Source organism: Phyllobates terribilis, unplaced genomic scaffold, assembly GCF_046119375.1.
Source record: "Phyllobates terribilis strain yellow unplaced genomic scaffold, ASM4611937v1 Scaffold_2__4_contigs__length_985480577, whole genome shotgun sequence".
NCBI classification, from domain to species: domain Eukaryota; kingdom Metazoa; phylum Chordata; class Amphibia; order Anura; family Dendrobatidae; genus Phyllobates; species Phyllobates terribilis.
The window spans coordinates 95,882,456-95,906,699 of record NW_027362762.1 but is presented as its reverse complement, the minus strand read 5'-3'; the positions used below and the strand labels follow the sequence as shown (position 1 = coordinate 95,906,699).

General features: G+C 39.6%; 1 long non-coding RNA gene across 2 annotated transcripts; it reads right to left on the bottom strand.

Moving 5' to 3' along the window:
* Positions 1-1,472: 1,472 nt before the first annotated feature.
* On the bottom strand, positions 1,473-22,548 carry LOC141194527 (uncharacterized). 2 transcript variants are annotated; one of them, XR_012267160.1, is made up of 5 exons: positions 21,783-22,548; positions 17,477-17,596; positions 12,081-12,189; positions 5,186-5,249; positions 1,473-2,086 (listed from the first exon to the last, which is right to left on the bottom strand). It is a non-coding gene; the product is annotated as an uncharacterized lncRNA (long non-coding RNA). The 2 variants fall into 2 exon arrangements; XR_012267154.1 differs by lacking the exon at positions 21,783-22,548 and having other exon boundaries at positions 17,477-20,376.
* Positions 22,549-24,244: the final 1,696 nt, after the last annotated feature.

Here is a 24,244-nt window from a genome sequence, read left to right as displayed (position 1 = left end):
AAACCAATGGAGAGAACATTTGGAGATGTGATGGGCTCAGGTTAATGGCCCAGGTCAGGATATCTCATGACTCGTGCACTGGGGGGGTAATTCTTTATATGGCACAGCTTTTGTTGCAGACTATACACTAAAAACAATTTGCTAAACTCAACTGCATAATGCCATGCAGCAGACCTATAGAGTACACTACACTAGGTATGTGGATGATTAAACACAAGTCATTTCACAGCTGCCTAAATTTAAATTTCCAAAATAGTGATACAATAGCAATTATGGAGTGCGCCAAAATGGAGTTGATTAATGCAATATTTGGATAGCAAACCTACTCCAATCAAATAGCATTAATGAATTACAGTACCGTATTTTTCGGACCATAAGACGCACTTTTTTCCTCAAATTTTGGAGGAAAATGGGGGGTGCGTCTTATAGTCCGAATGTTGGGGGGGGTATATTTATGTGGGGTGTGGGGGGGAGGTATCGGTGGAGGAGCGGGGCACAGGAGGCAGCAGAAGCCTGCTGCAGCCTACACTGTCCCCGCTGCTAAAGAAAATGAATATTCACTGAATACTGAATATGCTCCTTAATAGCGGTATACAGTGTAGCTGCGCTGCAGCTGCTGGCTATCGCCTGTGCCCCGCTGTTAAAGGGCATGAATATTCAACCTCTCTCCACGCCCATGGGTGTGGGGAGGGGGTGAATATTCATGCCCTTTAATGAGCGGGCACAGGAGATAGCCGGCAGCAGCAGCAGCCGCAGCGCGGCTCCGCTGTGTGCCGGCTATGAAGGAGAGTGAAGTCACTGCTCCCCGCACACACAGACCTGGCGTGGGGAGCAGTGATTTCCGGCAGCTGATCTCTCCATGTGAGCCGCGCATGGCAGTGACATCATGCGCAGCTCACATGGAGAGATCAGTGTAGGCAAACCGGACACAGCGCTGGAGGAGAGAAGAGAGGTGAGTATGAGTGTTAATTTTTTTTAATGTGCAGCCTGATGGGGATTAGGGGGACCATGCATACTAGGACAGGGATTAGGGGTGCCATGCATACCAGGACAGGGATGAGGGGTGCCATGCATACCAGGACAGGGATGAGGGATGCCATGCATACCAGGACAGGGATGAGGGGTGCCATGCATACCAGGACAGGGATGAGGGGTGCCATGCATACCAGGACAGGGATGAGGGGTGCCATGCATACCAGGACAGGGATGAGGGGTGCCATGCATACCAGGACAGGGATGAGGGGTGCCATGCATACCAGGACAGGGATGAGGGGTGCCATGCATATCAGGATAGGGATTAGGGGTGCCTGCATACCAGGACAGGGATGAGGGGTGCCATGCATATCAGGATAAGGATGAGGGGTGCCATGCATACCAGGATGGAGGGATGCCAGGCAGACCAGGATGGGGATGGGGACCACATATAAAAGGAAGGGGGGCAGCATATATACCAGGATGGGGGATATTGTCAGAATTGGGGGACATTACCCCTATACCAGTGTCAGCAGAAGACCCCCTCCCCCTTAAAATGCATCATGACCACATTTTTTGCTTAATTTTTTATTATTTTATTTTCCTCCTCTAAAACCTAGGTGCGTCTTATAGTCCGAAAAATACGGTATATATTCATATTTTTTTATAAAATCTTTTATGTTGTACCTCTTTAATTGAGAGTTTCTTGTGTTGGGTAATGGAAACATTTAAAATAAAAAATTCACTTGATTTTACTATAATTAAAACTATTTTCTAAATGAAAATCTTGTATTATGAAACAGAGAATTCAGATCACTTATCCGATTAGTAGTAAATCTTTTCCATTACAAGTTTTACAGAAATATTGTATTTATTTAGATTTTTAAAACATTGAAGCCAAACCATAGACAGACCAAACATTTCGGTTTTGTGTTTCAGTAAGGCAGTAAGGTTGTAGCAATTTTTCAAATGGCATTTATAAAAATATCTGGTTTTGGCGGATACCAGAATTTTTATTTTTTTTCCAGTAAATCATGAAAAAATATATTCGAGATCAGACTAGTCCTCTTCATCCATAAGCTTTTTCATATTCCATCCAGGTAACAGCAGCACACTGTAAAAACAGAAAGGTAAATTGTCAAAATATTTACGCATGCGATATAGGACAACTGCAAATCTTCATACAGACGTTTAGCGTATGGAGTAAAAGTTTTAGTCAGGTGTGGAAACAATGTAGAGTAAGAAAGCTTTCAAGAAGTGTGAATAGTTTATTTTTATCAATTAACAAAATGCTAAATGAATGAACCAAAAAATCAAATCAATATTTAGCAGGGCACGGCAGGGCTCAGGAAGGAGTGACGTTTTGGAATGCTGATTTTGATGGAATGGTCTGCGGGTGTCATGTCGCGTTTGGAGAGCCCCTGATGTGCCTACATAGTGGAAAACCCCCACAAGTGCCCCCATTTTGGAAACTAGACCCTTCAAGGAATTTATCTAGACATGTGGTGAGCACCTTGAACCCACAGGTGCTTCACAGAATTTTACAACGGTGATCTATGAAAACAAAAAAATATATATATTTTCCCACATAAATGTTGTTTTAGCCCCCAATTTTTTCATTTTCACAAGGATATCAGGAGAAAATGGACCCCAAAATTTGTTGTGAAATTTCTCCTGAGTACAAAGATATCCCATATATGGTCAAAAACTACTTGTGAGGCACAGTGCAAAGCTCAGAAGGGAAGAAGCGCCATATTGGACTTCTGATTTTGCTGGACTGTCACATTGGCAGAGCCCCTGCGGTGCCAGAACAGCAGAATTCACTATAAGAGACCCCATTTTACAAACTACCCCTCTCAATGAATTAATCTAGGGGTGCAGTGATCATATTGACACCACAGGTGTGTCACAGAATTTGGGCAGTAAAGAAAAAATAATTACATTTTTTACCACCAAAATTTTGTTTTAGCCCCAGATTTTACATTTTCACCCTGGGAAATGGATAAAAATGGCATCAAAATTTGTCTCACAATTTCTGCTGAATGTAGAAATACCCCATATGTGGCTGTACAGTACTGCTTAGCCACACGGCGAGACTCAGGAGGGCGGAGCGCAGATTTTCCTAGAATAGTTTGCGGACTCCATATACAGAGCCTCTAAGTGCTAGAAGAGCAAAATCCCACCTCAACTGACCCAGTTTTGGAAATTATATCCCTTTGGAAATGTATCTACAGGTGTAGTGATGATTATGACTCCATGGGTGTTTTACAGAAACAAGCAGCAGTGGATGTTGCTGAGTGAAATTGCAAACTGCCGTTGTAGTGCCCAGTACGTTGTGCCCAGCTCGTGCTTCTAGAGACATGCACCCGTAAATTAGGGGAGCTCTCATCACTACAGAAATGTGAAACGTGGACGCTAACTGCAGTTTACGCACATTGTGGGGCTTGGTAGGGAGGGGAGCATTTGCATTTGGGAGCGCAGAATTTGCTGAATTTCTTTTGGGGGGCGAGGAGCCAAAACGCTTTTCCACAGCCGTTGTACTACTAGTAATGTGGAAGCCCCCTATATTTCTGTTGACAGATGACGGACCTGAGTGGGGACTTGCTTTTTTGTGGATTGAGTTGAGGCTTTTATTGGGATCATTTTACATAACACTTTGGATCACATTTAACCGGCGCTCTAGGCTGAGCACTTATATATCGGGATTTAAATCTAAATCGCCGAGTGACATGACAGATGAAACCCCCGAGGGATCCATTCACCATAATGAGGCAACAGCATTACTTTGGACTCCATCTGGCCTCTGTTCAGCAGTGTCCTCCTTTTCAGAAGTTCACAAAACTGACTGATGGCGCTTTTATGCACGCCTAAAAAGACACCACCGAATCATAAGCTAGACAGTGTCCACAGTGCCTCCATCAGCCTCATTACAGGGAATCTTCCGCTGGAGGTTCCGTCTGAATCACGTATTTCAGAGATTTACACGGAAACCCCGATGCAAGTGTTCAGCGTAGGGCACAGGATAAATGTGAGCCGAGCCTTACTGCGATCTTTGGGAGGCAGAATGAACAAATCAGCAGCAGGTGAAGAATTGGTTTTATTTATTTTTTACGCTGTTCCTCATGATCAGTGATTAGACTACTTTATTCTTTATTCTTTGGGTCGGTGCGATTACAGAGATACCAGATTTATATTGTATTTTATATTTGGCAGCTATCACACACTAAAAGACATTTTTTATTGCATCCCCCGTATTTAGACATCTATAATTTTTCCAGATTTCAGAAAACAAGTAATTTGAGGGCTTGATTTTTGCAGGGCGAGCTGAAATTTATTGGCACCATTTTAATTATTTTTGCATCGCTTTATTCTGACAGCTATAACTATTATTTTTCCGCTAATGGAGCTGCGGGACAAGATGAAGTGTTCAACGGTACCATTTTTATTTACATTTGTCTTTTTGATCGTGTTTTATTGCACTTTTTGTTTGACGGTATGATGATAAAGCATAGTTTTTTGCCTAGTTATTTTTATACGGTGTTCACTGAAGGGGTTAACTAGTGGTACAACTTTATAGGTTGGGTCATTCCGGAAGCGGCGATTCCAAATATCCTCCTCGATGTCGCAATCACTATTGACAGCTGCATCAGAGGGGTTAAACTGATCGTGGGCGTTGTTGTAGGGGGTCCGCTCTCACACAGAGGTGACACCTGCACTCAATTGCGGCGGCGCTTGGCGTGAAGCTGTATATATACGGCGCTATGTGGGAACACAGCTCCCGCATCACCGTATATATGAATATTCATATGTGGAGTCACCGCAAATAACACCATAAAGACCGTAAAGAAAAAAAAATCAAAACGTCAGAATTGCATTTATTTGGTCACCGCAGCTCTGTAAAAAATGCAACAAGTGATCAAAACGTCGGATCTACCCAAAATTATATCAATAAAAACATCAGGGCACAAAAAAAACCTATAATCCAACTCAATGGACTGAAAAATTAAAACATTACGGGTTTGTGAACGTGGCGACAAAAGCAATTTTTTTTCATTAATTAAAATTATACAAGTTTGGTATCTTTGTAATTGTGATCGTGATACCAAGTAATTTTTACCACACAATGAACATAACCCCAAAAAACAATATTGAAATGGCGTTTTTTTTAAAACATTTTACCGCACAAATCAAAAGACAAAAAATGGCTACTTACAGTTGCAGAACATCGCCCAAAATAAGTTATATTCAAGTCAGTTCAGGACTAATCCCAGACAAATCTAAAAACAAAAAGATAAAAGGTTTTATTTGTTTTTTTAAGCTAAATTTTGTTTTTCCTCATTGGTGTACAATTTCTCTTATGACAGAAGCATGCATTAATGCTTGAGAGAAAAAACGATTTAATGGAAACCCATCACATCACAAAACGCTATTAATCTGCAGATTATGGGGTTATAATTTGCAGATTAATAGCGTTTCAAAGCTGCCCGGTTGCTGTACTGAAAGCTGGCTACGGGGAGGAAATTAACTTCATTCCTCCTGGTAGCCTCCCATGTGATGTATATAGCCTCAGTATATACTTAGATGAATATACTGGAATCTCGGTGTCTCCTATGTAATGTATATAAAGCAGTCTCCGTCTCTTATGTGATGTATAAACAGCAGTTTCTGTGTTTCCCATGAGAATGTATGTACTGCAGCCTCAGTATATCCTATGTAATGTATACGGCAGTCTCGGCGTTTCCTATGTAATATATACACAGCAGTCTCAGTGTCTCTCCTTTGTCATCTATAAACAGCAGTCTCGGTGTCTCATTATGTATATACTGCAGTCTCAGTGTCTCCTATGTGATGTCTATATCAGTCTTCGGGTCTCCTATGTTATGTATACTTCTGACCTCCCACTGCTTGAGTTCTACAAACGTTATGTGATCAGTGATGATGAATTTCCCACTGTGAGGAGACATGCGGTGTAATATACATCTGTGTTTGTAACAACTTACTGTTTTGATCACTTCTTTACAAAACATATCGCAAGAGTCGACTGCGCTCCACACTGACGCAAACATCGAAAAGTAGTTGTGAGTAGCAATAACATTAATATCACCTAATAGTACATGCCTCACCAAAAAGAAGCAGCTCCAACTATCACATTAGCAATGAGTTAATTAAATGTCTGACCAAGTACAGTAGAATCATTTTTAAGTTGATAATTTTGTAAGGCCCCTGAAGGATGCTATAAATATTCAAATTGCCTTTGGCAGAAAAAATGCTCCCCACCCCTGCTATATAGAGCAGATATACAACAGAAATTAACCTCCCATCACCATCTCTACAGCTGATCTACTTGCATGGCCATTCAACTCCTTAAAGGGGTTGTCCAAAGTTTGGAAGTTATCCCCTCAAGTTATCCCCTCGTGATCTTTGGATGTCGGCCCACTGGGACCCCCACTGATCACATAAAACGGGCCCCATGTCAATGGAGTGGTGATCAATCGTGGACAATGCTGCTCCATTTTTTCTCATGGGAGTGCCAAAGACCAGCCGAGCACATCACCCTGCCAGCTCCAACACTCTAGTTAAGAATTAATGAACCAGCAGTGTGCATGCATGGTCAACCACTGCTCTAGTCACACAGGGCTCCCCAATTCTTGCAATTGAAGATGGTCTCAGCGGCTGGACCCCCAGTTATTGGGGAGTTATCCTGTGTCCCATGTGGATAACTTCCAAACTTTAATTAAAAGAGGCAACCCATTTAATTGCAGCAGTCAATAGTTAAGGAAAAAAAACTTAAAAGAAATCTGGATTTGCCATGTAATCTGAGAGCAGCATTATGAAGGGAGAGAGAGTGTTTAATTCCAGGACGTGTCACTTATTAGGCTGTGTGCTGTAGTTTCAATACAGTCAGTGTTTTATCAACAGAAGATTATCACTGCAGGACTAGGGTATGTGTGCCAGGCAGTCCAGCTGATCTGTGTAACCCCGCCCTCATTACTGATAGGTAGCTTACTGACCATATACAGTGTACACCAGAAGCGGATAATCAGTGATGTGGGCGGGGTTATACACAGCTCAGCATTCTTAGCACTGCTACATCTACAGCAGAAAAACCGGATTCTATCAAAACTGCACCAAACGTGTGATGTACAGTGCCTACAAGTAGTATTCAACCCCCTGCAGATTTAGCTGGTTTGCTAAGATGCAAATAAGTTAGAGCCTTCAAACTGCAAACGAGAGTAGGTTTTATGAACAGAAGCATAAATCTTACAAACCAAAAAGTTATGTTGCTCAGTTGAATTTTATTAAATTTTAAACATAAAAGTGTGGGTCAATTATTATACAACCCCTATGTTTAATATTTTGAGGAATAACCCTTGTTTGCAATTACAGCTAATAATCGTCTTTTATAAGACCTGATCAGGCCGGCACAGGTCTGTGGGGTTATCTTGGCCCACTGCTCCATGCAGATCTTCTCCAAGTTATCTAGGTTCTTTGGGTGTCTCATGTGGACTTTATTCTTGAGCTCCTTCCACAAGTTTTCAATTGGGTTAAGGTCAGGAGACTGACTAGGCCACTCCAACACCTTGACTTTTTCCCTCTTGAACCAGGCCTTGGTTTTCTTGGCTGTGTGCTTTGGGTCGTTGTCTTGTTGGAAGATGAAATTACGACCCATCTTAAGATCCTTGATGGAGGAGCGGAGGTTCTTGGCCAAAATCTCCAGGTAGGCCGTGCTATCCATCTTCCCATGGATGCGGACCAGATGGCCAGGCCCCTTGGCTGAGAAACAGCCCCACAGCATGATGCTGCCACCACCATGCTTGACTGTAGGGATGGTATTCTTGGGGTCGTATGCAGTGCCATCCAGTCTCCAAACGTCACGTGTGTGGTTGGCACCAAAGATCTCGATCTTGGTCTCATCAGACCATAGAACCTTGAACCAGTCTGTCTCAGAGTCCTCCAAGTGATCATGAGCAAACTGTAGACGAGCCTTGACATGACGCTTTGAAAGTAAAGGTACCATACAGGCTCGTCTGGAACGGAGACCATTGCGGTGGAGTACGTTACTTATGGTATTGACTGAAACCAATGTCCCCACTGCCATGAGATCTTCCCGGAGCTCCTTCCTTGTTGTCCTTGGGTTAGCCTTGACTCTTCGGACAAGCCTGGCCTCGGCACGGGAGGACACTTTCAAAGGCTGTCCAGGCCGTGGAAGGCTAACAGTAGTTCCATAAGCCTTCCACTTACGGATGATGCTCCCAACAGTGGAGACAGGTAGGCCCAACTCCTTGGAAAGGGTTTTGTACCCCTTGCCAGCCTTGTGACCCTCCACGATCTTGTCTCTGATGGCCTTGGAATGCTCCTTTGTCTTTCCCATGTTGACCATGTCTGAGTGCTGTTCACAAGTTTGGGGAGGGTCTTAAATAGTCAGAAAAGGCTGGCAAAAGAGATCTTTAATCCACACATGTGAAGCTCATTATTCTTGGTGCCTGAACTACTTCTTAATACTTTAGGGGGACCAAACAGAATTCTTGTGGTTTGAGGGGTTGAATAATAAATGACACTCTGAATTAACTTTTAACGTTTAAAAAAAAAAAAAAAAAAAAAATTTGCTGCAGTGCATTTCCCACTTCCAGGCTGATCTACAGTACAAATGTCACAATGCCAAGTTAATTCCGCATGTGTCAACCAGTTAAATCTGCAGTGGGTTGAATACTACTTGTAGGCACTGTATTTCTGTAATCAGGGTATCTGCCCCTACACTATGTTGCTCTCAGACTACATAGCAAAAACCTGCTGACACATTCCCTTTAAGTATCACAAAATGGCACTAAAAAAAACAGCTCGTCCCAAAAGTAAAATACAAGCAACCAAATAGCAACATAAGCAGGGGAAAAAAAAAATAAATAAATAATTATATATATATATATATATATATATATATATATATATATATATATATATATATATATATATATATATATATATATATATATATATATATATATATATATATAGATATATATATAGATATATAGTTCTCAAAACATGTCAATTTAAAAACAAGATTTTTTTTTTTAAAAATAAAAAGTTTAAACCCAGAAAAAGAGGGCAACATATTTACTTTGCAGAATAAACTGCACAAAAATGAAAAATTAATAAAAAGTTAAATACCGTATTAGGCGGACAATAAGATGCACCCCAAAATTTGGGGAAAAAAAATGTATAAAATGGTGGTGCGTCTTATAGTCCGCTTTTACGGTAGCTTGCTGGGGGAATGTCGAGCGGTGGAGAGGGGTCCCAGGGTCTCTGCTGCAGTAAGCTGGCAGCTGTGGCAGGAGTGGGGCGATCCTGCGGGCTCCGGGCTGGGAGGTGGGGGTGTTTGGCATTGCAAGGCTGTGATGGGCTCTGAGCTTTCAAAAAATGTCAGCGAAGTCCCCGCACTTCCCATCGTTTTCATTGGGGTGGGCTTAAGGAAGATGGCCGCTGGAGGCAGCCTTCTTATAAAATTGAGGAGCAGATATCTCAATTTGCACATGCGCCGCCTCCAGCAGCCTTCTTATAATTCGAAAAATACGGTAAGTTATATTTACAGTCAAATGGTCCAGTTAAAAATACAACAGTCTTGGAGAAATAAAAAACCCAATAAGGCCAAGTTCATACTTGTAGATAGGTTTTTAAAAATGAGAAAAAAATGGAAGAAAATCCAGCTTATGGCAATAATTAATAAAATAGAAAATTTATTGAAATATTTTAAAAATCCAGATTCGGTCTAGCAAACGGGGGCAGGATATATTACCAAAATATTGAAATGAGAAATGGATTATGGGGAGTATACAAAAATTGTCCTTCCCAAAAGGACATGACAAGATTAGCTAGGGATGGCGAAAATGTAGCCCCTTTAGTTCAATATTTTGGTATGGAAGATTTATTGATGATCTCCTATTTGGAAGGATGAGATCACCACTAATACCAAATTTATTGAATACATTAATAATAATGAATTTAACCTCCAATTTACCCATTTTTTGGATCCCACAACTGTTTCTTTTCTGGATCTGCGGTTGACTGGCCAACCTGGACTTCATATTTTTCTCCTCGATTTATAGGAAGCCCACTGCTGGGAATACGATCCTCCATACTGCCAGCAGCCATCCTATACACACTGTTAAATCTATACCCGTTGGGGAGTTTACCAGGGTTATTAGAAATTGTAGTGACAAAGCAAATTGGCAGGATGAAATGAATAAATTGGAATCTAGATTGACGGATAGGGGTTAACCCTAATGAATGCTTAGACATGCTTCTAACATTGCTAAAACCAAGAATAGGATTAGTTTAATCAAATGTGATCAGAGAAAAAAAAAAATCACCAGAGGTTGATAGCAATGCCCTCAAACCTGTCCTTTCAATTCAATACAGCCCTCAATTTTTTGCCATTAAACAAATTATTAATAAATACCTACCTCTATTATATGAGGATAGGATTTTATCATCCATTCTCCAGTCTGGTTGTAATATTATGGCTAAGAAGGCTCTATCATTGGGCAATGTTTTATCCCCTAGTTTTTTTTTGGCTCCCCAAAATCTGGTGCTACCTGGCTTAGTTGCAAAAGTTGTTACGATGTGGTGCGACACGGTGTAACACTTGCAAGTATGCAAATTTTGACAATACTCAAATACATCAAATCAAAGATTTCATATATTGACATACTAACAATATTATTTATTGCATTCAATGTACATCTTGTCACTTAAATTAAATCGGCTGCACCAGTCGCAAAATGAAAATTAGGATCAATGAACATTTGAACAATATCTTTAATATCAACAATTATAATAACAGAAATATATCGTCTGCCTCCAGACACTTCGTCAATCATCATCATCATAGACAGCTTACACATGTCAGGGTGTACGGCATTGAAAGGATTAAGGATTTGCCAAGGGGTGGCGATATCAGAAGACTTCTCCTAAATAGGGAAGCCTATTGGATTTTTAATCTAGGTTTTAGATCTCCTGAGGGATTAAATTTGCGCCGTGATATTGTGTCATTATTATGTATTTCTGTGTTATTTTCTTGTTTCAAGTCACTTTTATTGTTGTATGTCGATGTGTATTTCTCATTATTGCATGACTAGTTTTATTTCATCCAATCGGATTCTTTCAATGTGGATTTAGGGTTGATGGGTGATTTCTCCCATCAGGCCTTGACGAAGAACGCAGTTAAGAGTTCAAAAAGCGTCGCCATGTTGCCTCCAGATCCACCGTTTGCTAGACGGAATCTCCTGGATTATTAAAATATTTTCTGTTTTATTATTACCAGAAGGTGGATTTTCTTTTATTTTTTCTCATACTTAACGGTTGGTCGGGACTAGTGTTGAGCGAGTATGTTCTGTCCGAGTATGCTCGGGCGAGTGCCGAGTATTTACAGCTGCTCGGTGATAAGGTTAAATCGCTCCCGTGTGCATGATGTGCGACTGTTTGACAGTTTTATTACATGTGAGGGATGTGTAAGAAATAGACATTCCTCACATGTAGTAAAACTGTCAAACAGTCGCAAATCATGCACACGGGAGCGATTTAACCTTATCACCGAGCAGCTGTAAATACTCGGCACTCGCCCGAGTATACTCGGCGAAAGGGTTAATAGAACATACTCGCTCAACACTAGTCGGGACGTCATTCCGTGCACGCTCCACTACAGGAATGGTGAGCTGGTTTATTTTACGTTTTTTATAAATGCCAGTCAGAATATGCAATAAACATCCGCATGAAAGTGGAGGCGTGGTACAGATTTCACCCCTGCTGCATGTTCATTATGTGGCTTTTCTTTGTGGTTTCCACCCTATTCAATTCTCAGTAATTAGAGCAGGATGAAATCCTGTTAATGTGTTACTTGCAGATTTTCTGCAATGTGTGAACTTAGCCTAAAATAAGTAAAAACCGCTGGACAGCGTTTTTTTTTAAGTGTTAAAGAGAGGGAAATTAAAGATTTATTCAGGCATACCCTAAAGGCACATATTTTTACCAAATGAAGTCTATACCTACAGTACGTGTGAGTAACACTTTATAGTCGATCTAAAACATTTGCGAGTTTTTTTTCTGAATACCTGGACTGATCAACTGTCTTTGATAATTTCATTTTTAACATTTCAGGTCATTTTGCGCAGTTTCTTATCTTCTGGCTCTTTATCCTCCAGCATCGACTAGCAACTGGTCCTGAAAACAAGTAAAAAAACAAACAAACAACGTAAATACAGTACAGTGAAGTCTTTATATTGGATACATTGATTTTTTTACACTTAATTAAAGCATGTAGAATGTTATAACCAAACCACAACATATTCATATTTACATAGGGTCTTGTTATTTTTCAGTCTTCCTATGCTTCTGTCTATACACCTACAAATGTGTATTATAGAAGAACTTCCCTGCTCATTTCTAATTTATGCTTCGTTTAAGACAAGTATACTGGTAACTACAGGAGATTTATGTAAAATGCTTTATTGACAAGGTTAAGCTGATGGCAATGAGGTAGTAGACAAGACTCACACACAAGAGGATTAACAGATGAATGGCTGTGAACAGCTGTTGGGTCTTCACAATTGTTTCAACCAATGTTTCTCTGAAAGGAGAAACGTTACCCCTTGGATCCCGGTCAGGCGCCTCTCACTCAGCCAAACCAGATCTCACACTTTCCACTGAAACACAGTGTCTGCAAATTTAGATTTTGGCTTTTTATCTTAAGTCATGTGACAAGGCTTGTTAGAGAGTAGATATTGACTTTTAGGATTGCTACTTCCTACAGGTGGCACTAGAGTTCTAGCCCTCTTCCTCTCTGCAGAGACAATTTGCAACCATAAAGATGAAGTTTGCTATCACTACAACTACAAAGAATTTTGTTTTCACTTGCCCGTAGAGAAGTCAGAGGGTGACCGTTGTCAATAAATTATGTAATTTAACTTACTTTTATGTAAGACCAATCAATCTTCACTAATGGTACATGCTGCTCAGAGAAACTAACTTTGCAGAACTTAGAAAATGTATTAATAATTGCTATGCAAATAGGCCTAAACTTGTCCTAACAGCATGAAAACTGAAATCTACATGTACATAGCAATAGTAGATACAAAGCAGCATCATAGAACGTTACTTTTGCTCTTTAGAGATACTCCCACAAATGATAAGCATACAAGTCTGCTTGTAACATCACAGCCTAAGCAGCCACGTGTGATCAGTTCTATCGGCTTAAAGGGGGTTGTCCAGGCTCGAGTCTGTAGTCACTATATGTGACTGCAGACTTGTGAATCCTCACAGCGCACATAGTGCGCAATGTCAAGACTCTCCAGTGAAGATGCCAGGAGCTGGTGGTAATGTGACTGCAAGTATGCGATTTGCATACCTCCAGCCACATTCCGACTAGACGTGTCCGGCCTAGCTCAATTCACTTGTATTGTGACAGGCCGCGCATGTTTAGTTGGCACGTGACCACATGTATACAAATCGCATACTTGTGTTCAGCCAACCGCTCCCAAACAATCCTGACAGCGCACACACTGCGCACTTCAGGATTCATAAGTCTGCAGTCACAGTCTACAGAGTGACAGCAGACCTGCCCTGAATTCAAAGTATGGACATCCTCTTTAATATTAAGCCTTCACCAGCATCTTTTAAAGATATTAAATACTCCTCACCATTATGCCTAACAGATAACATGCTGAACAAAAGTAATAGCCAATATTCAACAGAAAACCATATTCCCAAAGACAAATTACTTGGGTCCATGACTTTTAGGCAGTATAGAATACCACTTCCCAGCTGGCAGGTCAAGTTATCACCACAGCAGAGTGCGAGGAGCGCTACTGCTTGTCCAAAGTTTAATAATATGAGCAGATGATGACCCACTCACTCGTATGATTTTCCTTTTTATTTCCCTTCGTTCTTTAATGACTTTTTAACGATAGGCTGCACCTTAACACAGTTTTGTTGGTAGATCAGGACTATTTTAACAGGATTTGCCAAAAAAGTAATGAACAGTTATCAGAAGTCTATGGTCAGCCTTATACATATGCAAAAAATTACTCAAAAATGATTCGTCTTCGGACATTAAGAAACTTAAAATGATGAAATGTAAAAAGCAATCGGACAGTATGTAAGAATATGACTCGTGAATTGTTCATGCATTTGTCATGCTAATATAGCATTAATTAGGTATAAAACAAAGCTGCTCTGACACAGAAGATCTATCTACATGTTGTACATAGTTAAGCAGAAATTAACTGTATGAAAAATGGACACCCTTATTTTTGTGTCTCGACATGCTTCACAGGACGCCTTCATAATTACCTTAATTGGCAGATAATCCTTACAACTAAGGCCTCATTCACATGTCCAATATCCGTGGTTTTCAAAGATCACACTAGTATCTATGATAGTCTTTAGGGCCATTAAAATGTTCATGATTTTTGATGGACCGCGGGGTCTGCGGAAAATCGTGGAGCCATGTCCAATTTTGATCCGAGCGTCAGATCAAAAATCGGCAATTAATGTCTATGGGTCGGTGAAGAAAAAACGACCGCTCTCAGATGCTGATTTTCAAGGGCTGTCACAAAGGAGAAGTTGTAAAAATTTGTTTTTTTTTCTCTAGAAATACCGATTACACTCGGACCAAATTGAATTATATATAAAAAAAAATTGGTCTGTTTTTCTCGCATGTGGAAAATAATGACGTGTGAATGAGGCTTCAAACTAGAAATCTTGAAAGGAAATAGAAAGGAGCCAATCCTCTTATGTGATTATCTGAGGAATGACATTGGTGAAAGTTATGGGAAGCAACTTTTTTCCATGTCTGTTTGGCTTTCTGTGAATACAGCACAGCCTACACCAATCGGACGCTGAAACTCTCCTAACCCATTTTTATTAAAGATCTTCAGAAATTATCCATAGCGGTGGATGGCTTACAGGAGCACATTTTGGTTAAAGTCCAAGCATGTCCATGCACTACACAGACACTCCGTTCTATGCAATGCTTCACCTGTGGGGGTGCTACAATGAAATTAAATACTTGCTGCTGGGTTTTCCCCATCAATTACAATTGATCGCTGGGCGTCCCTGAATAGGGGCACCCTGTGGTCAGTTCGGTCTCGAGGGACCAGTCTAGCAATTTTTTGAATAGACAGTTAGTTCAGACTATAGTCAATTGGCAGACTCTGATTTAGACCCAACTTGGACTTAATCATATCAGACATCAACTGCAAATATGAAAAAAAACGCCAAGACAGGCAAGGTATTTAGAATATTCTCCATTGCAGGACCAACAATAATGAAAAAAAAATATATAAAAATGTATGTGCTTGAAATGACAAAATAAAAATATCACAAGGGACCTGATGTCCAATGAGGTCCCACAAAGTACATATTGCTGTCGTATTTTGGTAACTATTAACTTAAGATGGGAGAGGTAATTGTTACAGCAAGATAATCAAGATGAGATGATCTTACTAACTTGATCGTGATCTTGACCATCCAAGAGATTAAGCCTCAAGACAAATGACAATGTTATTGAATTTGTTGACTTTTTGGACTATGAATTAATCATTGGTTGCAGTATTGCAATGTGCATGGAGATCTAAAACACAGGTCATATAGAAATACAAATGGTGCAAGAAAAAAAAAACTAATGTTAGTGTCCCAAAGGCATTTGACACCTGCATACTTTGGTAAGGTTCAGAGCAAGCGATGCAACTGCAGAGCTCAGAGCTCCATAAGCGCGGCCGAACAGTCTGGAGCAGCTTTCCTCCGACAGCTTTCCCCATCTCCCCTCTGCTGCAGACTGACAGCTCCGAGCTGGTCAGCAAAACTTTGTAAGGAAGAGTGCTGTGGACGTTGGAGCCCACCCACAGTGCTACAGGCAAGGCATTTACTTATGAACATACAGAATTTTTTCTAAAATTATCAAGTGGATTTTTAAACTAAAAAAGGTACGAGTACTTAGAGCAAGGTCCCGTACAAGGATCTGTGTTTACTTCAATAACGATTTTGGAGCCGATAAAATCACATTTTGTAAGTGAGTGTATTTAGATAGGGAAGTACTCAAATGTGCAATTTAAAAAAAATAAAATAATGAAGTTGGGTATGAGTGCACACGTATGGCTGCACAGTGATATACGTGCCACAGATCATCCTTACACAGTGCTACAGGGTCACCTATATACAGTACATGCTAGCACATCAACCAAACAAACTTATACTAATACATAGAATCCTAGAATGTTGGAGGGGGCCTCCAGGGTCATCGTGTCCAACCCCCTGCTCAATGCAGGATTCACTAAACCATCTCAGACAGATGTCTGTTCAGCCTCTGTATGCAGACTTCCATTGAAGGAGAACTCACCACCTCTCGTGGCCGCCTGTTCCACTCATTGATCACCCTCACTGTCAAAAAGTTTTTTCTAATATCTAATCTGTATCTTCTCCCTTTCAGTTTCATCCCATTGCTTCTCGTGTTTCCACTTGCAAATGAGAATAAGGATGATCCCTCTACACTGCGACAGCCCTTCAGATACTTGTAGACATAATATTAGGGGGAAACCAATTACAAAACATTAAGTGAGAGTTTTATCTAATTTTCCATTTCACCATTTATATAAAAAAAAATACTGAAATCATAGTTTTCATGCTGACCAATGAGTGTCAATAGGCTGAGACCTCCTGTTTAGTAAAGGTTCTTAAATATACAGCTGGAGGCTCTCACAAGTGATTGTAGGTGACGATCACACCTTAACTTTTTCCCCAACTTTGCATAGTTTAAGTTAATAAAAAATTTGGAGAAAAGGAGGAGATGTTACCAGGATAATGCCGTGTATTTTAAATATATATCTCTATGTAAAAATGCAAAGATATTTCAAAATAAATGCATTATAGGGTGCACAAACATTATGTAGATGACCTGATCCACTGTACGAGTTGGGTCCAAACTTCATGTCTATTCACATTGGTCAATTTAAGTCACGTTACTTCTGTTTCTACTATAGTGATTCATGATTTTTATCGATTTTGCTGACAATTGGTAATGCAAAGCTGCTCCTAACAAAGCACTGTGTGCTAGGTTTTGAACTTTGTCATTATAGATCTTAAATCATAATGGATGGAATTTGGAACTAGACAAAGGAAGAACAGATTTATATTTTTCTTTAAAGATAACCACCCCCAATACATAGAACTAAATACACAAACTATGAGATAGAAATATTAGTTATGTTTGATACAAATGTATGTGATAGATTTTGGATGCTAAGACCAGACGTACACAAGTGATGCAAGTTATAAATCAGAAGGATCCAATCTCAAAGACTGAAAAATAAGTATTCGGCACTTTCATACAGGTTTCGGTATTATTTGGGGGTTTTATACCAAACAGAGCATATTAGCTCAATCGAAAGAGTGAAGTGCGTAATAAAACAAAACACACAAAGAGTTAAAACATTACATAAGAAAATGGCATTACCTTCCAATATCCCTCCTAAGTTGGTTTCAGGTACTCAAGGCTGCCATGTTTCATGGCATTATAGCTGGAGTACAGCAAATTCCTATGAACTTCAACATTAAGTGTTTCACATGGGATAAGCTAAAACAAATAATTCATTAGAATAATTCAGAATCACAACGGAGTTTTCTTAAATATATATTAGTCACGCCACAGACATGTTACATAAAACCTTATTGTAATAAGTGTATTTCATAATTCCAAGTTATCAAATATTTGTAAAGTTAAGTAGACAAATTTATGTAAAGGTCTTGTATGAAGGCGATTTAATCAGACGTTGTCCCCAAAGGTTAATTTTGATAAATCAATAGTGATTGCTACAGATCAGTAATACAATTGTTACATAGTTTATACATTTAAAAAACTGACAAAAGTCCATCAGGTTCGACCAAGGAATTGGAAAGAATAAAAGGAAGGGGTGTACATACAACCACAGTGCATGGTTTGATACGCCCCAGAAGAGCTATTCTTTCCCTCATGACCCCAATTATCGATCCACTGGACTAAGCATTCAATAATTTTACATATTTACTTTATTATATTCTTCAAAAGAAAAAAAAAAAGTAATTAAGTATCTAAGTCTTTTTGGAAACCATCAATGTTTACCACTGTGACCGGCTCCTGAGGCAGACTATTCCACAGATTAATAGTTTTTATGGTAAAGAAGGCCTGCCTCCTCTGGAGACTGAACCGTTCTTTCTCCAGAATCAGGGAGCACCCACTTTATGGGGTTTTACAACAAACAGCTTTTGACAATATTTTTTGTCGTACTGGAAGTTTACTAGAGAAGCGTAAAATACAAAGACCATCTACAACGACAGTTATAGTAGTGAAAATATGGTTTACATATATTTAATAAAGCTTGGTTTTCAAAAGTTGTAAAGTACAGTAAAATGCAAGGTCAATATATCATGGCTTTGCCGGCATTCAAGATTAAGTAGAAGACAAGTGTTATAGCCAGCCACTACAGCCCAGTCACAAACATGAGGATGGCGGTCAACAGAATAATTCAATGATGAACTGTGTTGATCAAAACTGTCTACAATGAAACCATATTATATGTGATTGCAATTCAATCAAAAATGTGAAAAAAGTATATATTTGCAGAGGCAGCACTTGGTCGTATTAGGACATGTCCAATCACATACTACTCTGCTGCTCACAGGCAATATACTAGAGAAACAATGTGGGCTGTTATCCCAAATCTCGCTTTTTCAATTCTGAATAGATTTGTCATCAGAAGGCATCATATTTCTCGGAAGAAGCTCTAGCCACTTAAAGGGAATCAATCAGATTTTTTCCACCTAATCTGAGAGCAGCATAAAACAGAACCCGATTCAACGATGTGTCACTGGGCTGCTTTCTGAAGTTTTGAAAAAATCCCTATTTTATTAGCTGATCACTATAGGACTAGTTAAATCTGCTGCCATATAGTCCTCCATATTCAAGAGCTTTGCATAACTGCGCCTCCACCACTGATTGGCAGCTTTCTGCCTATGCACAGTATACACAGAAAGATGCCAATCGGTGGTGTGGGTGGAGTTATACAAAGCTCAGCATTCAAAGAACTGCTAGATCTATAGCAGAGAAAACTGATTTGATGAAAACTATAGCGAGAAGTGATACATTGCTGGAAACGGGGCCTGTGGCCCCATGTCATGCTGCTCTTAGATGGGGTATCAAACCTATTGATGAGATTCTCCTCAGAAATGTGAAAATCTATTTTTGAATAGCATTATTTGAGAGGCCCAGGAGAGCACAGAATCTAACCTGACAAAACATCACAAACTGTATCAAGGTGAGTGATAAATAAAGCTCAGCATGCAAGTCATATTAGGCTATGTTCACATATGTTGGGTTTTTTCAGCGTCACAAATCTGCAGCAAAACCCATATCTGGCAGGAAATCAGCTGCGTCAAAAATGCAGGTTTTGCTGCGTTTTTTCACTGTGCTTTTGTCTCTTTATGCATGTACATAAAGTTCAGTGAAAAGAAAAATCTCATTCTGGTTTTGGGGAGGGGAATTGTTCTGCAATAGTTTAGACTCTGGCAATGCATTGAATTTGTATGACACGATTTACTTTCACATTATGGGGTCTGCCATTCAGTTGCACAGGCATTGTTCAATTTCACACCTCACTTGGCCACATGTATTGTTCAATCTCACTAGTAGCTCAGTTAATGTTTACACTGGGCACATCACTAATTTAATTAAACTCTCCTAATACAAACAACCATCTCAGTGACCAAGACAAGATGGTAAAATCACAAAAATAAATTACTTCCTATGGGTTAAAAACGCTGAAAGAAGTGACATGCTCTATTTTCCAAAAACCCAACCAAGGCACAAAATACGCAGCAAAAATAAAAAGCAAGATGTGTGAACAGAGAATTCTGGTTTCTCAGACGTTGCTGGTACTGCAAAAAGCAGCTGAAAAGTTGCATAAAAATCTGCGTCAAAAAACGCTGAAAAACCCATCATGTGTTAACATAGCCTAATAAGGCTGCAATTTGTCAACCATGATAATAAAAAAAATATATATTAGTAAAAGAGTTAAAACATCTTAAAGGTAGAATTGTACAGCTGCAAATGGAAAATTAATTGCCGTATGAAGAACAAAAAACACATGCCTCTCCAAAAAAAATAGACAAACTACACTGGTAAACAGTGCTTGCAGAATTGACAACATAGGGCCTGACGGAAAATCAAAAGTATGGTCAAAAAAGCTTATATAAAGGTGTTCAATATTGCTAGACTTGCATCAACAAATCTGTTCTTGTCAGAAGAAAACGGTAAATTGTGAACGTAAATAGCAGGTGAAAGCTCAAAACTAGATCACTTGGTTCAATGCTCATATGTCATTTATTTTTTTCATTCAAGACTAAAAGAAGATTGGACTGAAAGCATGCTTTGAGTTTTTGGTCTTGTTATTACTTTAATAAAAAGACAAAAAGAAATAAAGCACTGTGAAAATAAGGTCACAAACTTGAGCCTAATTTTTTATTTTTTTTACAGGTGAGCAACAGAAAAAGTGCATTTATCAATTACTTAGATGTTTTCATATACATACAAGTTTTACATATACAGAAATATTCAAAACTGAGTCACGGACCTGTAATAATGAGAGCAGCCATCCGGTATGGGCACAGTTTATGCACCGACAAACTTTGTGTTCTCTATTTATGTTGCACTTGTTCTTTATTCAAACATGTTAGCACTATATGCATAACACTAACCCATAGTGGTTACATAATAAAGATGAAATAACATAACTGAGGTTTCTAGGTAAGAAATGTTCTATATTTAAGAAGATATAGATCAACGCTTGAATGTCTAATTTGTACGGCTAGGTATATAATAAGTCTGTTGAAAAAAAATAAATAAAAAAGAATTCCACCAAGCGTATAAGTTTATGAGCTTACAGCTGAAAGGAGTAGTAGTAGACTACACTTTTTAAGACAGTTGAGGCAAAGGTATATTGAACAAAAGTATGTGAAATAGAAAATTGCATTATCCAAATGAAAGTTTAAGGGCACTGTGGAAATGTATGAAAACTACGATTCATGTTTTTCTTTAAATTCTTGACATTTGAGCATCAAAATGAAGTCAACTTAAAGGGGTTGTCCAGGCTTCGGGATCAAGCGTGTAGTCACTAGTTGACTGCAGACTTGAGATTCCTCGCAGCGTGCAGTCAGGATTCTCCTGTGCCAGGAAAGGGCAGGCAGGCCAGACTGCAAGCATGCGACTTGAATACATGCGGCACATGCTGACTAAACGTGTGCGGCCGCACTCAATGAAAGTGAATTGAGTGAAGCTGGACACGTCTAGTTGGAATGTGGAAGGAAGTATGCAATTTGCATACTTGCAGTTACATGACCGCCCACTCCCAGAACCAGAGAATCCCGACAGGACACAGATTGTTCTTCTGACTGTATAGAACACAGCTGGGGAAAAAGATACGCAGGAGCGTGGTCTAGCGTCTACGTTGCTATTCTGTTTCAGTCAGTGTAATTCCTCACTGGCCTTCATATGGCGGGATCCTGGGCGCTTCTTGTGATTACTAGGCCAACACGACATTATAGAGGGCGGCATTCGAATGCCAGTCAAGGAAGTTGGCATCACCCTGTTCCAGCAGACATGGAGTAGTGATATGGACGCCGGAACAGGGTCCTGTAAAGGTTTTATTTGCTCACTTCTCATACACATTTTAACAAAATTAGACCTGGTCCTAAGTTCTGCAAAAGAAAAATATATTACCAGTACTTACCTGCGGGAAACATGATAACAAAACACCTATTTTGATTCCATAACACAAGCAATGATGCATAAAGAACATATGGCGAGTTCGCAGATATGTGTGTTATCATTCTGGCTAATGCAAACCCTGGAAAGCAAAATGTACGTCAATACTTAACAAGTGAATATCTAACACACTAAAGGGGACATCGTAATTGAAGACAGGACACATACAGTAACGTATCCATTTCTTAGAAAGTCTCACTTATCAATACATTCTGGAATATATTTGGAAGTTACATATTTAGCAATAAGCTCAAGTGCCCATGATGATGGGTAATGAGATCCAGCTCTCCAAAAATGTTTGAGGTGGTTTCAGAGTTGGTCACGGCCAGTCAAGTTTTTTCAAAGACCTTGCTTTGTGCACAGAACTTTGAACACTGAAATAGCAAAGGGCATTTCTTAAAAAATGATCAGAAACAAAAAGTCCTAGGTCAGTGGAAGGAAACTCTTCCTGTTGCTTTTGTACAAAGAAACCCAATGCCAACCATGTAAAGAGGACTATTCCTTCCAAGCTTTACAATGGCCATGCATTTGGACATACATTCATCAAAGTGATTGTGCCAGCATTCTGTCGTAAATAGTTTTGAAAAGTCATAAAATTTTTGTGCCCCACCTCCGCCAAAATAGGCCAAGGTGGGGAAGGATGCAGGCATGACACCAAAGCTCATTTAATATTAGTAGAGTAAGATTTTTGGACAGGTGCATCGTAATAAATCAAGAGTGTCTAACTCAGTGTTTCCCAAACCCCATCCTCAAGGCCCCCCACAGGTCATGTTTTCAGGATCTCCTTAGTATTACACAGGTGATTGAAGTATCATCAAGGCATCAGGAATTCTCTCACCTGTGCAATACTAAGGAGATCATGAAAACATGACCTGTGGGGGCCGTGAGGATGGGGTTTGGGAAACACTGGTTTAACTCCAACACGACCCCTCATCCAAACCAGCTTGGAAAATTTAAGGTCTTGGCAAAATCGGGGCCAGAGTGCGTCCCTTTACACAGGCTTGTGAGCTTACACAAAAATCCAATTTATAAAGCTCTGGAAGAACAGTTCTCATGCAGACATTGTTTTATTATGTAATTTTGAGGGTCTTTTACACAATAGATGACTTCAATATTTTCTGCACCTCAACACATTCTGAAAACGCAGTCACGTTCTGAAAACTTGTGTGGATAAAGTCATTTGCTACTTCTGGACACTTCCAATTAAAAATTACAGATGGCCCTTAGCAAGATTCATTTTATTTCAATGGACAAAGTATCGAAGTGTTGAGGAGAAGGTGAAACCAACTATTTAGAAGAAGAATCTGAATACTTTTTGACCATGAAGTATAGGCCATGGCTTACTCACAAAGTTCATCCCCCAAACATTATAGCTGCACATACCAAGCTGTCAGAGATTTGTCTATAAAATCCTAGAATGTTAGAGTTGGAAGGGACCTCCTGGGTCATCTGGTCCAACCCCCTGCTCAATGCAGGATTCACTAAACCATCTCAGACAGATGTCTGTCTAGCCCCTGTATGCAGACTTCCATTGAAGGAGAACTCACCACCTCTCGTGGCCGCCTGTTCCACTCATTGATCACCCTCACTGTCAAAAAGTTTAGAGCGTCCCTATGCATGAACGGCAGGGTAAAGTTGCTGCAGAACACGCTGAGAAGACTTGTAGGTCTGTCACACCAAAATCGCTTTGAAGATGTATCTAAATTTGTAACATAATCGTTGCATACTCTCCAATGGTGCACTATACAATATAACCTAGGAACAAGGTCTTCAATACCAGATGATGAAATCATCACTACATCACAGTGATCGAGAAGAGGGAGAAAACTCCTGTACACAGCAATAGGTTGAAATGCAGAGTCTGATATCAGATACCCAATTTAAGACCAATTATGACTCAAGACATTGCTTTTTTAATATTTAAACGCACATACATTCTTGTGTAAAGAAGATATAGAATGTGCCATGGTAGAATGTTACAAACGGGTTTATATGTATACACATATGTGCAGCCACGGCAAATTATATACAATGGTAACTCACAAAATTTCAAGACCCCTCTTTTCTGCAGGTTGCTTCCTTCCTTACTTTTTCCAGTGCAATGTGAAACCAAGGCAACGTGGCGAACTGACTGAGGGAAGATTAGAAAACTAATCTACTCTAATTCACATCTGCAACCTTTCAATAAAACATAGTATGCATAACCATAGGAGTGGTCATGTAAAATTGTGGAGACATGTCTCATATTGATCAGAGTGTTGGATCAAAATTGGCAATCAGTAAAAAAAAAAAAAAAGGAAAATCATTTATCAAAATCAATCTGTTTTTATCGATGTCAAAAATAATTGATGTCCGAATGAAGCCTTAGTTAATAATGCCACAAAATCATGCCCCCAAATAGTTTAGCAAAAAAAAAAAAGATAAGGT